Source organism: Rhinopithecus roxellana, chromosome 15 (genome assembly GCF_007565055.1).
Source record: "Rhinopithecus roxellana isolate Shanxi Qingling chromosome 15, ASM756505v1, whole genome shotgun sequence".
NCBI lineage: Eukaryota > Metazoa > Chordata > Mammalia > Primates > Cercopithecidae > Rhinopithecus > Rhinopithecus roxellana.
The window spans coordinates 61,814,985-61,827,063 of NC_044563.1; the positions used below are offsets into that span (position 1 = coordinate 61,814,985).

At 38.4% G+C, this 12,079-nt stretch overlaps 1 pseudogene; it reads left to right on the forward strand.

The window, feature by feature from the left end:
• Window positions 1-953: 953 nt before the first annotated feature.
• Window positions 954-1,901, forward strand: LOC104678185 (annotated as a pseudogene).
• The last annotated feature ends 10,178 nt before the right edge of the window (window positions 1,902-12,079 follow it).

The following is a 12,079-nucleotide window of genomic DNA, read 5'->3' on the forward strand; positions in this document are numbered from 1 at the left end:
AAGTATCATTTGGAAAGAGAAATCAATCAATTAAAAAAACAATGAATAGAAATAAAGTGGAAAAGTACCTCTTTAAAACGTGTAATAGATAACTGTTAAATGCACTGTTCTTATTTTGTGGAAGAGCAGAAAGGGAAATGTCTTTAATGGACTTTTATAGTTACATTGTGATGTTATGGCCTAAAGATTTATTTTCAAACTATTTAAGCTCTTATTTCACACACACACACACACACTCACACATATATATATAGTTATTTTTACCATGAATTTGTTAAAAATCAGGAATAGTTGCTATACTAAACAGCTCAAAACTATGTTGGTTAAATAGCAGCTCAATAAAGCATGCTGGGATTATGGATTCTGTTTCTTATGTTCATGCTCTCTTTTCATATATGGGGTATTTATCTTGTATTATTAAAATAATAAATATTTAAAATGTTTAAATATTATAAATCATTAAATAAAAATACATCTGAATAGAAATTATGTTGAGCCCATGGGATCAATTCAATTGTCATGACTGTAAAGATAGCCTAGAAGCAATAACTGATTAACTCAAGAACATTGGCCAGAAGCTCACACAAATCCATCGACATTCACTCTGACTTTTCTCTATTTTAATCTTTATAATTATTAGTACAGTTTTTTTCTCTGTTCTCATGTTGTTTAAATTCTTTAGTGTCTTCGATGCAAATCCAACATATTTCTTGCCAAAGATGCCCATATTTGTGTAGTCCACATTTTTGTTCCAGAATTTGGTGCTCCTTAGTAATAGGAAATATTTTTTACATGGGGCCGACAAGAGATACCACCTTCTTTCCTCTGTGAGGTTAGAGGAAAGACGTATTTTTGTCCTGATTCCATTGTTTGTACTCAAAAGAGATAACTTTGAGGGATCAGGAAGAAAAACACGAACCATTCCTCACTATGGTGAGTTACTCAAGATCCCTATGGTAGACTGGAATAACAGTGATGCTATGGAGCCCATATTTATCATGCGGGGTTTTTCTGGACTGGAGTATGCTCATTCTTGGCTCTCCATCCTCTTCTGTCTTGCATATTTGGTAGCATTTATGGGTAATGCTACCATCCTCTCTGTCATTTGGACAGAATCCTCACTCCATCAGCCCATGTATTACTTTATTTCCATCTTGGCAGGGAATGACCTGGGGATGTCCCTGTCTACACTTCCCACCATGCTTACTGTGTTATGATTGGATGCTCCAGAGATTCAGGCAAGTGCTTGCTATGCTCAGCTGTTCTTCATCCACACTTTCACATTCCTGGAGTTCTCAGTGTTGCTGGCCATGGACTTTGACCGTTTTGTTGCTATCTGCCATCCACTGCATTACCCCACCATCCTCACCAAGAGTGTAATTGGCAAAATTGGTTTGGCCTGTCTGCTGTGAAGCTTGGGAGTTGCACTTCTCACACCTTTGCTACTGAGACACTGTCAATACTGCCATGGCAATGCCCTCTCTCATGCTTTCTGTTTGCACCAGGATGTTTTGAGATTATCCTGTACAGATGCCAGGATCAATAGCATTTATGGGCTTTGTGTAGTCATTGCCACACTAGGTGTGGATTCAGTCTTCACACTTCTTTCTTATGTTCTGATTCTTAATACTGTGCTGGGTATTGCATCTCGGGAAGAGCAGCTAAAGGCACTCAACACATGTGTATCCCATATCTGTGCGGTGCTCATCTTCTTTGTGCCAGTTATTGGGGTGTCAATGGTCCATCGCTTTGGGAAGCATCCGTCTCCCATAGTCCACGTCCTCATGGCAGACATTTACCTTCCTCTTCCCCCAGTCCTTAACCCTATTGTCTATAGTGTCAGAACAAAGCAGATTCATTTAGGAATTCTCTGCAAATTTGTCCTAAGAAGGAGGTTTTAAGTAACCTCTATCCTCCAACTTTTCCACTGAAAATCTCATGGAAGCTATTTTAGTATATGAAAAGTAAAATACCTGGGCATTGCTCCTCTGATTAATATCCTAATTCTTTTACTTCTTATACATGTAATTTCAGTTAATCTTTAACCAATTTGAAACTCAGGATTTTTTTGGACAAATTGTGACAACCATGGTCTCATGTTGTCCCCAGATCATTACAAGACTTATAATAGAAAATGTATGTGCTAAGTCAAGTTTTTTGAAAACTATACAAAATTATTAATGTTATTAAGTTGTGATTGTTGTTAATGATAATAATAGCGTATCTTTTCTTCCTAAATATAACTGTGTTTATATTGTTTCTCATATTAATTATCTAAAACCCAGAAATCAATCTGTATCTCTTTTACTAATACTGTTGTCCATATTTTGTTTCTCATGCTACAATATCATAACTGCTTATAAAAAATTTGAGTTCTTAGGGCAAGTTTGGAACTTGAGTTCCTGACAGGATTTGGAACTGCTGCTGTGGCTGTTTGCTATGTACAAGTTCTAATCTCATCACTTAGTGATGTGTCCTTTCTCTCATTGCTATTCTAGATCTATCAGCTTCCTCAATTTGCCAGCAAATACTGAGTTAGATACATGGGAGTGTTACCAAATATAGTTTCAGTCGCTTGCCACTTGCAAAATCAAATAACAAGAATGGAGATGGTAAGAAGAAAGTTACTATTCCAGAGCTTAGTGATGAGTCAGGGCCAGATTTGACACTTCAGCATTCTGGGCAGAAAGCAGGGTTTTAATAAGATAAATTTTGGTATTCCAGCCATGCAGAAGGCACATAGGCTTGTGGGATCTATACGGCTTGCTCATGAATGTTTATCGTGAGTTGTCCCGTGGGCCATCCAGTGCTCTGGCCAGTTGGGGAGAATTTGGTAGGGTGCTTGGTTTGTTTTAAGACTTGGTCTATGGAACTTCTTTTTCTTTCTTTTTTTTTTCTTTTGAGACTGAGTCTTGCTCTGTCACCCAGGTGGGAGTTCAATGGCACAATCTCTGCTCACTGTAACCTTTGCCTCCTGGGTTCAGCAATTCTGCTGCCCCAGCCTCCCGAGTAGCTGGGATTATAGGCGTGTGCCACCATCCCCGGCCAATTTTTATATTTTTAGTAGAGGCGGGGTTTCACCATGTTGGCCAGGCTGGACTCGAACTCCTGACCTCAGGTGATCCGCCCACCTCGGCCTCCCAAAGTGCTGGGATTACAGGTGTGAGCCCCCTCAACTGGCTGGTCTATGGAACTTCTAAGCAAACATAGAGTAATAGAAGGAAGTTGTGCTTGCAGGTGGTTTGGCCAGTGGAAAAAAAGGAATGTAAAAGTTGTAATTGCATTCCTAAAGAGCAAAGTAAGAGATGAGGAAAAAGGGGAAAAAATTGTAAAATATATATATATATTTTAAGAAAATGGGGTACTCAGTTACAGGAATTGCTGAAGAAAGCCTGACAGTACATGTCTAAACATCTGGGCAATTGTGTTGACTCTATTTAATAGTATGGGACAGGATTTTATGTCTTAATTTGTGAATGGGTTGAGAGCTGTAAACAATCTCAATCTTCATCTTTTAATAGTACTTTTACCCCTTGTTCTACATGCCTGTGTGGATCTGTATTGTGTTTTTACCAATTTATTTTTGATAACCCATTACTTTTTCTTTCTTTTTTGCTAGAATGAACTATACATATGTTTTTATGGGTGATATTTTGTTATTTCATATAAATTCACTTTATTTTCAGCTGTATTGCAGACTTTTTGAATATGGGGCCATGTCTATTACCTTATCACAGCACTATACAGCTGGTCTTCCCTAGCAATCATGAGTACTCATTAAATAGTTGAAATAACTATTATAGTTATTACTGTTAGTACTGTGGATATGTAAACAGCCAACTGCATAATGCTAATGTTAAATAATGAATGTTTAATAGTGAAGATACATAGATAAAAGGTTAGTAAAATTAAGTGTAACCAATGATATTATTGGAACAGGTACATTTTATAATATTGATATATTAATAAGTGGTCAATTAAAAATACAAAAAAAATAGCCAGGTGTGGTGGCAGGCACCTGTAGTCCCAGCTTCTAGGGAGGCTGAGGCAGGAGAATGGCATGAACTCGGGAGGCGGCGGAGCTTGCAGTTAGCGGAGATCGCGCCACTGCACTCCAGCCTGGGCGACAGAGCGACACTCCGTCTCAATAAATAAAGAAATATATAAAAATAAGTGGTCAATTTTACTTGAGGATGTAGGAATCAAGAATTAGAGTAGTTAACACTTTCACTGTGCATTGTGGGTCCAATTCATTCTTGAGCAGTTGAACACAGTTGGAAATAAAGCGGTGTGCTGAAGCTGGCACGTAAGAGACAATTGTGTGTATCTTGTTCTGTTTTTGTGCTCTGTAATGTCATGTAGGTAATTTGAAATTGGTTATGATGGAAATATTTAAACCACAGAAATTGGTAAACATTATATATCAGGGCTTTAAAAATTTTTCTTAGAGAGGAGGTGGTTAAACACCAACACATCACTGGGAAGGTATTCTAGAAAGAGAAGGTAACATGAAGAAAGCAAAGAGGTTAGAAAGAGTATGCATTAGTAGTGTTCTTCAGTCTGACTTAAAACTTACCCAAAGCATTTTGCATTTCCTCCCACAAAGAAAAGGGCTCTGACATGGGCTATGATGGGCAAAGATATATAGTTTCAGCCCCATTTCAATGAAAGACTTGTAGCCCCAGCTGCTAGCAGTGAGTCCAGTGGAAAGCCTTCAATTTTTTTTTCACTTTTTCAGGAATTGCCTCAGCTGGAGAAATGAGCCTTGCTTGAGGTCATCCACTGACCCATTCAATGACTAAGGTAGAAAGTTGGAAAGGTCTGGCCCCTTCAGCCCAGTGAAGAAAATATTCACTGCTTTCAGGCCTGATTTACAGCTCAACTTTTCCTTCTGCCCAATCCTACCCACTTTCATTCCTTTTTATTTTTAAGATGATTATCCCAAGATTCTCTTATTAAACAAACTGCACACTAAATTTTACCTCAAAGTCTGCTTCCCAGAGAACCCTGAAATGAGAAGTTCTCAGAAAACCTGTGACATGTAGGTGTTAAGGCTGGCTAATATCCAAGTCTCATGACTTCAAATATATTACTGGTAGAAGGTATTCAAGTTACCAGTGGCAAATCCATATGGGTCTGTAGCAACCTCAATTCTTGCCTCCCGAGAAGAAAGAAATGGACTGAGGGGCATAAGGCAGAGAGATAAATCAAGGCAAGTTTTGAGCAGGAGTGGAAGTTTATTTAAAAATACTTTAGAAGAGGAAAAAAAGGAAAGTACACGTGGAAGAGACCCAAGTGGGTAAACTGAAGGATAAGTGCTGTGTTTAACCTCAATCCGAGGAGTTTATAGGCTGGCCCCTTTCCCGTGATCCTTCCCTTGGAGTGGGCTGCCCACATGCACAGTGCCCTCCTCACCCTTAGGAAGTGAGCATGCCCAGTGTGTTTAGGAAGTTGTACGCATGCCCATCCGAGGCTTTCTTCCCTTTCTCGGTAGTGTGCCCTCAGAAGGTCATACTCCTTCATTTTGTCTCTTAATGCACATGTCTGGAAAGTTGCTTCCTTTTGGCATCTGCATTCTATTAGCAGTTTAGTGCAACAGGTGTGGACCATCAGGAAATGGCCTCTCCCTGGTGCAAGCTGCCAATTTATCACTTTTAGAGAGGCAATGTGATAATTGCCCAACCATTGCCTAACATTCCTAGTGGGTGTGGTAGAGCCCTCTCCTGCCCATCTCATGCCTGTCTAACTACCTATAATATAAGAAAGATAAAATAAAATTCTCAAGGATGCCTTTTTTTGCAGGCAGATGAAACAGGGTAAGAATTCAATAGCAAATAGCCATGTTTTTAAATCTCTGAAGTTTCAAGCAGAAGACCAAACACAGTGTATAAGCCTGGAGAACTAAAAATAACCCTGTAACTCAAGTTGACATTGTGAGATGTATGTATACAACAATCTTCTACAACCTAAGTACTTTTTTTTTTTTTTTTTGAGACAAAGTCTTGCTCTGTCGCCCAGACTGGAGTGCAGTGGCACGATCTACGATCTTGGCTCACTGCAAGCTCCACCTCCTGAGTTCACACCACTCTCTTGCCTCAGCCTCCCAAGTAGCTGGGACTGCAGGCACCCGTCACCACACCCAGCTAATTTTTTTTTGTATTTTTGGTAGACACGGGGTTTCACCATGTTAGCCAGGACGATCTCGATCTCCTGACCTCATGATCCGCCCACCTCGGCCTCCCAAAGTGCTGGGATTAGAGGCGAGAGCCACCGTGCCCGGCCTGTACTTTCTTAATAGTATTTCTGATGACTAGAAATGTTCTTGATTTTAATTAAATCCAATGTATAAATTTGATTTATGTTTAGTGTTTTTTATATATTTTTAAGGAGATATTTGCCTATTCTGTCACTCACGATACAGTCGGAAGACATAAATCACACAGTAATTTGAATAGGGTTTGTAAATGCAAATACTTACTAATTTTGTAAGGAAATCAACTTTCAAGAAGATAAAGACAATTTTGAGTAATACCCTGGAGCTAAGGGAGAATATTGAAAGAAAAAACAAACTTGGAAAATGGGGAAGGTACTCCCAAGCCTGAGGTAGAAACTTCATTTGAAAATGAATAGTCTTAGCATACTGGATGCCAGAAAAGGTCATTACATTTCATGTGTCAAGAAAGACACCTCTGTGAGGTATAGGTGAACCAAGGCTGATAGACTAAGATTCCTTTTCAGGACTGAGTAGAAGGAAGCATCAGGTTGGCTGAGGCTTGTAGGGAGGGAACTATAGTTGGCATTGGCAAGCAAATGATAATCCCTCTTTGAAGTACAGGTGGGCAGCAACTCAGTTTGGACTGACAAGCTGGAAATACTCTTTCAGGGTCCAAATAGGTTACATCTGGGAAGCCAGCCCCTAGGGTAACTGCAAGATTCAGTAAGAGTCTAGTCATATGGGTATTGTTGGAATTTGATAGGGTGAGTATTACTAAATATTTCTCATACATGCCTCTGGTTTTTGCACTGTAGAAGTGACAATAATCAGAGAAGTACACAAGAATTTCTCCTACAAGCGTCCCTGCAGCACCCTCTGCTGGCCGAGTTTAACATCATGCATCTGTGAAGGAAAAATTGTCCATTGAGCCCAGTTCCATTGTTGCCGAGTAAGCGATGAAGTCTATATTTGAAACTGGGACAATAAATAAACAACTGACACATTTACTGATATTATAAATGATATTCTTCTGTGTAATTTTTGAAAGTTGTAAGGCTTTCCTTTTGATATTTCTAAATACAACACATGTAAATTTTTTTTTTTATGAATGATGAGGTAAGGTCAAGGTATATTTTTTTGATATGGATACATAGTTCAATCAGAACTGTGTAAAAGAAAATAAAAATTGAAGGACCTCCCCAAACTTGTGCAGAAGTGAAGACTAAGTCCTGAAGCTGAATCATTGCAACACTCTCTTCCACATGAATAACTGCTACTAACATTGTATATCAGCCAGATTGGAAAGGTAAATGGCCTCAGGCATCTGGAAAGGGCTACCTACAGATCATTCATAAGTAAATTCTTTGCTTGCCTCCCATAAACAATGACAGGCTAATTGTAACTTTAGGTCCACAATCTAGGTCTAGCTCCTAAACTCCACACCGATTATGTTGCTTACAAGTTTATCTTCCCAGGTGCAGAAAAAAGTCAGGATTCATTTTCTTCACCTACCCAGAGACAGACTACATAATTGAGTCTTCCTTTGCTCCCTTTCTCACTTCAGACATTCACCTTATCTTAGGTAAAATGTAGAGTTACTGAACACTAACTAAAGTCTCAGGAATGTAACTATTTCCCCTACTGCCCAACCTACATGCCTCTCCCTTCCCCCTTTTGAGGAAATGTATAAACACACAACTTCCGGAAAACCTTTGTGGAAATAGCCACAGATGTGTCGGTGACTTTTGTTTTTCCAAGAAGCACCCTAAAGCTGGCCTAATAAACCTTAATGATTGAGACTTATGTCTCAGTGACTCATTTGGTTTTCAACCATTTATTGAATAAAGCATTATTCATCCCCTGTACCACAGTGCTTCTATTGTCATATGGTGTAAATGTATATATTTGGGTCTATTTCTGGTATTTCTCTTCTGTTCCATTGGACATAATTTTCTATCATTTGCACTAATCCATGACTGTTGTTAATTATGATTTTACGTTAGGTTTTGTTATAAGGTAGTGTGAGGGCTACTTCTTCAAATGCCCTTAACTATGTTGGTATTTGATATGGTTAGGCTTTTTGTCCCCACTCAAATCTCAACTTGAATTGTAATTTGCATTATCCTTATAATCATCACATGTCAAGGGAGAGACCAGGTGGAGGTAATTGAATCATGGGTGCTGTTTCCCCCATGCAGTTCTTGTGATAGTGAGTGAGTTCTCACAAGATCTGATGTTTTTATAAGAAACTCCTTACCCTTTGCTTGGCACTTCTCCTTCCTGCTACCTTGTGAAGAAGGTGCCTTTCTTCCCCTTCCCCTTCTGACATGATTGTAAGTTTGCTGAGGCCTCCCTAGCCATGCTGAACTGTTAGCCAATTAAACCTCTTTCCTTTATAACTTAACCAGTCTCAGGCAGTTCTTTATAGCAGAATGAAAATGAACTAATACAGTAAATTGGTACCAGGAGTGGAGTGCTGCTATAAGGATACATGAAAATGTGGAAGCGGCTTTGGAACTGTGTAACAGGTAGAGGTAGGAACAGTTTGGAGGATTCAGAAGAACACAGAAAAAAATGTGTCTTCCTGGAGACTTGGAGGGCTTAGAAGATAGGAAGATGTGGGAAAGTTTGGAACTTCCTAGAGGCTTGTTGAATGGCTTTGATGAAAATACTGATAGTGATATGGACAATGAAGTCCAGGCTGAGGTGATCTCAGATGGAGATGAGGAATTTGTTGGGAACTGAAGTAAAGGTGTCTTTACTCTTGCCATGTGTTAGCCAAGAGACTGGTGACATTTTCCCCTGGCACTACAGATCTGTGGAACTTTCAACTTGAGAGAGATAATTTAAGGTATCTGGCAGAAGAAATCTCTAAGTGGCAAAGTGTTCAAGAGGAAGCAGAAAATAAAAGTCTGGAAAATTTTCAGCCTGATGATGCGATAGAAGAGAAAAACTCATTTTCTGGGGAGAAATTCAAGCTGCTGCAGAAATTTGCACTGGTAATGAGGAGCCAAATGTTAATCACCAAGACAATGGGGAAAATGTCTCCACAGCATGTCAGAGACCTTCATGTCAGCCCCTCCCATCGCAAGCCCAGAGGCCTAAAAGGAAAAAACGGTTTCATGGACCAGTCCCAGGACACCTGCTGCTCTGTGTAGCCTTGGGACATGGTACCATGTGTCCCAGAAGCTTCAGCTTCAGCCATGACTAAAAGGGGCCAAGGTACCACTTGTGCTATTGCTTCAGAGGGCACAAGCCTCAAGCCTTGATGGCTTCCACATGGTGTTGAGCCTGTGCATTCAGAGAAGTCAATAATTGAGGTTTGGAAACCTCTGCCTCGATTTCAGAAGATGTATAGAAATGCCTGAATGCTCAGACAGAATATTGCCACAGGGGTGGAGCCCTCATGGAGAACCTCTCCTAGGGCAGTGCAGAAGAGAAATGTGGGGTCAGAGCTCCAACATAGGGTCCCCACTGGGAGACTGCCTAGTGCAGTTTTGAGAAAAGGGCCTCCATCCTCCAGACCCCCAGATTGGTAGATCCAACAACAGCTTTCATTATGCACCTAGAAAATCCACAGACACTCAAAAGCTGCCCATGAAAGCAGCCAGGAAGTGGGCTGTACCCTGCAAAGCCACAGGGGCAGAGCTTCCCAAAACCACAGGAGCACACCTCTTGCATCAACATGACCTGGATATAAGACATGGAGTCAAAGGTGATCATTTTGAAACTTTAAGGTTTAATGACTGCCCTGTTGGATTTGAGACTTGTATGGGGCCTGTAAGCCCCTTTATTTTGGCCAATTTATCCCATTTGTAAGGAGTATATTTACTCAATGCCTACACCCCCATTTTATCTAGGAAGTAACTAACTTGCTTCTGATTTTACAGGCTCATAGGTTGAAGGGTCCTGTCTTGTAAACTCAGATAAGACTTTGGACTTGAATTTTTGGGTTAATGCTGGAATGAATTAAGACTTTGTGGGACTCTTGGGAAGGTATGATTGGCTTTAAAATGTGAATATGACATGAGATTTGCAAAGGGCCAAGAGCAGAATTATATTGTTAGGTTTTGTGTCCCCACCCAAATCTCATCTTGAATTATAATCCCCATAATCCCCACATCTCTAGGGAGAGAACAGGTGAAGGTAAATGAATCATGAGTGCAGTTTGCCACATGTAGTTCTCATGAGAGTGAATGAGTTCTCACAAGATCTGATGGTTTTATAAGGGGCTCTTTCTCCTTTGCTCAGCACTTCTTCTTTCTGCCACCTTGTGAAGAAGGTGCCTTGCTTCCCCTTAGCTTCCTGCCATGATTAAACTGTGAGTCAATTAAAACTCTTTCCTTTGTAAATTACCCAGTCTAGGGTAGTTCTTTATAACAGTATGAAAATGAACTAATGCAGCATTTGTGTTTATATATTAAGTTTTATATAAAGTATTAAATTTCCACAAAATTCTAAACTCAATTTGTAAACTAATTTAAAGTGATTAGCCACTTTTATTATATGAAGTCTTCTAATCTGTCAACAGGGTACATCCCTTGATTGAAAAAATTTGTCTTAAGTTTCTCTCAATAATATTTGAAATTTTAAGTGTGAAAGTCTTGTACTTCTTTTACTAGGTTTTTATGTCTCTGTATTTTTGACACCATTATAAGTATTATACTTTAAATTTTAATTTCTACTTGCTTTTGGATATAAGCATATGCTTTTTGGATATAAAAAAGATATCTACCTACCCTGATCAATTAGCTTATTGATTCTCATTACTTATAGTGAGAGTATTTTGCATACAGTTCAACAATATTGTCTATGAGTAATGATGAGGCTTTATTTATTTCCTTCTAATCTTAGTGTCTTTTATACCTTTTATTCACCCAATTGTCTTGACTGAGGCTGTAGTAAATTTTAGAACTGAGTATAGTGAGTACATTCTTCTTTCTGATCTCTGGGAAAAATAACTTTAATATTTGATGTTCATTGTACTTTTTAAAAGGTCAAGGAAATATACTTCTATTTCTAATTTAATACATTTGTGTGTTATCAGTATTAAATTTATCATTTTTATCATAAATCTAGATTATTAAATTATTTTATTCTTCTTGTGTTAACATAATGAATTATATCATGTGATTTTTGCATGTTCTATGTATTCAATGCCTGAATTAAATTCAATAGGATCAAATGTGTGTGTGTGTGTGTGTGTAATCACAGATTAGATTTAGATTTGGTAATACTTTATTTTATATTTTGTAGTCAATTTTATGGGGTATATTCATCTTTAATATTTATTTTCCTTTTTAGTTGATACACAATATTTTACATATTTATGAGGTATATGTGATATTCTGTTACATGCATAGAATGAGTATTTATATGTGTTGTGAACAACTTAAGTCCTCTCTTCCAGCCACTCTGAAATATATAATGCATTGTTGTTAACTATGACTTTCTGTAATGCTTTAATGTGGTTGTAAAATACAGGTTATGCTTGCTTCATTAAAGTTCTTAAGAGGTGATCCCTCTTTTTACAGTCTCTAGAAATATATGAGCATTTTTTTGTTATTCTTTAGTTAAATGTCCCAAATGATTTATTAAAGATGCTATCTGGGCCTGGAGTTTTCTGTCTGTATTACTTTTAAACAAAGATTTCAAGAAAGACATAAATTCCTGATGATCCACAGAACGCTAATTTCAGGTGGAAACTTGTGGTACATTATTTCCTAAATATTGTTCTCTTCTCTCATTAAACTCTATCACGTTAGAAATTTTCAACATGTCTGTGTGTCAATTATTTTCTGTTTTTTTTTTTTTTTTCATTTTTTTTTTTCTTGGTACCTCACTTTAAGTTTTAGCAAAAGGTTA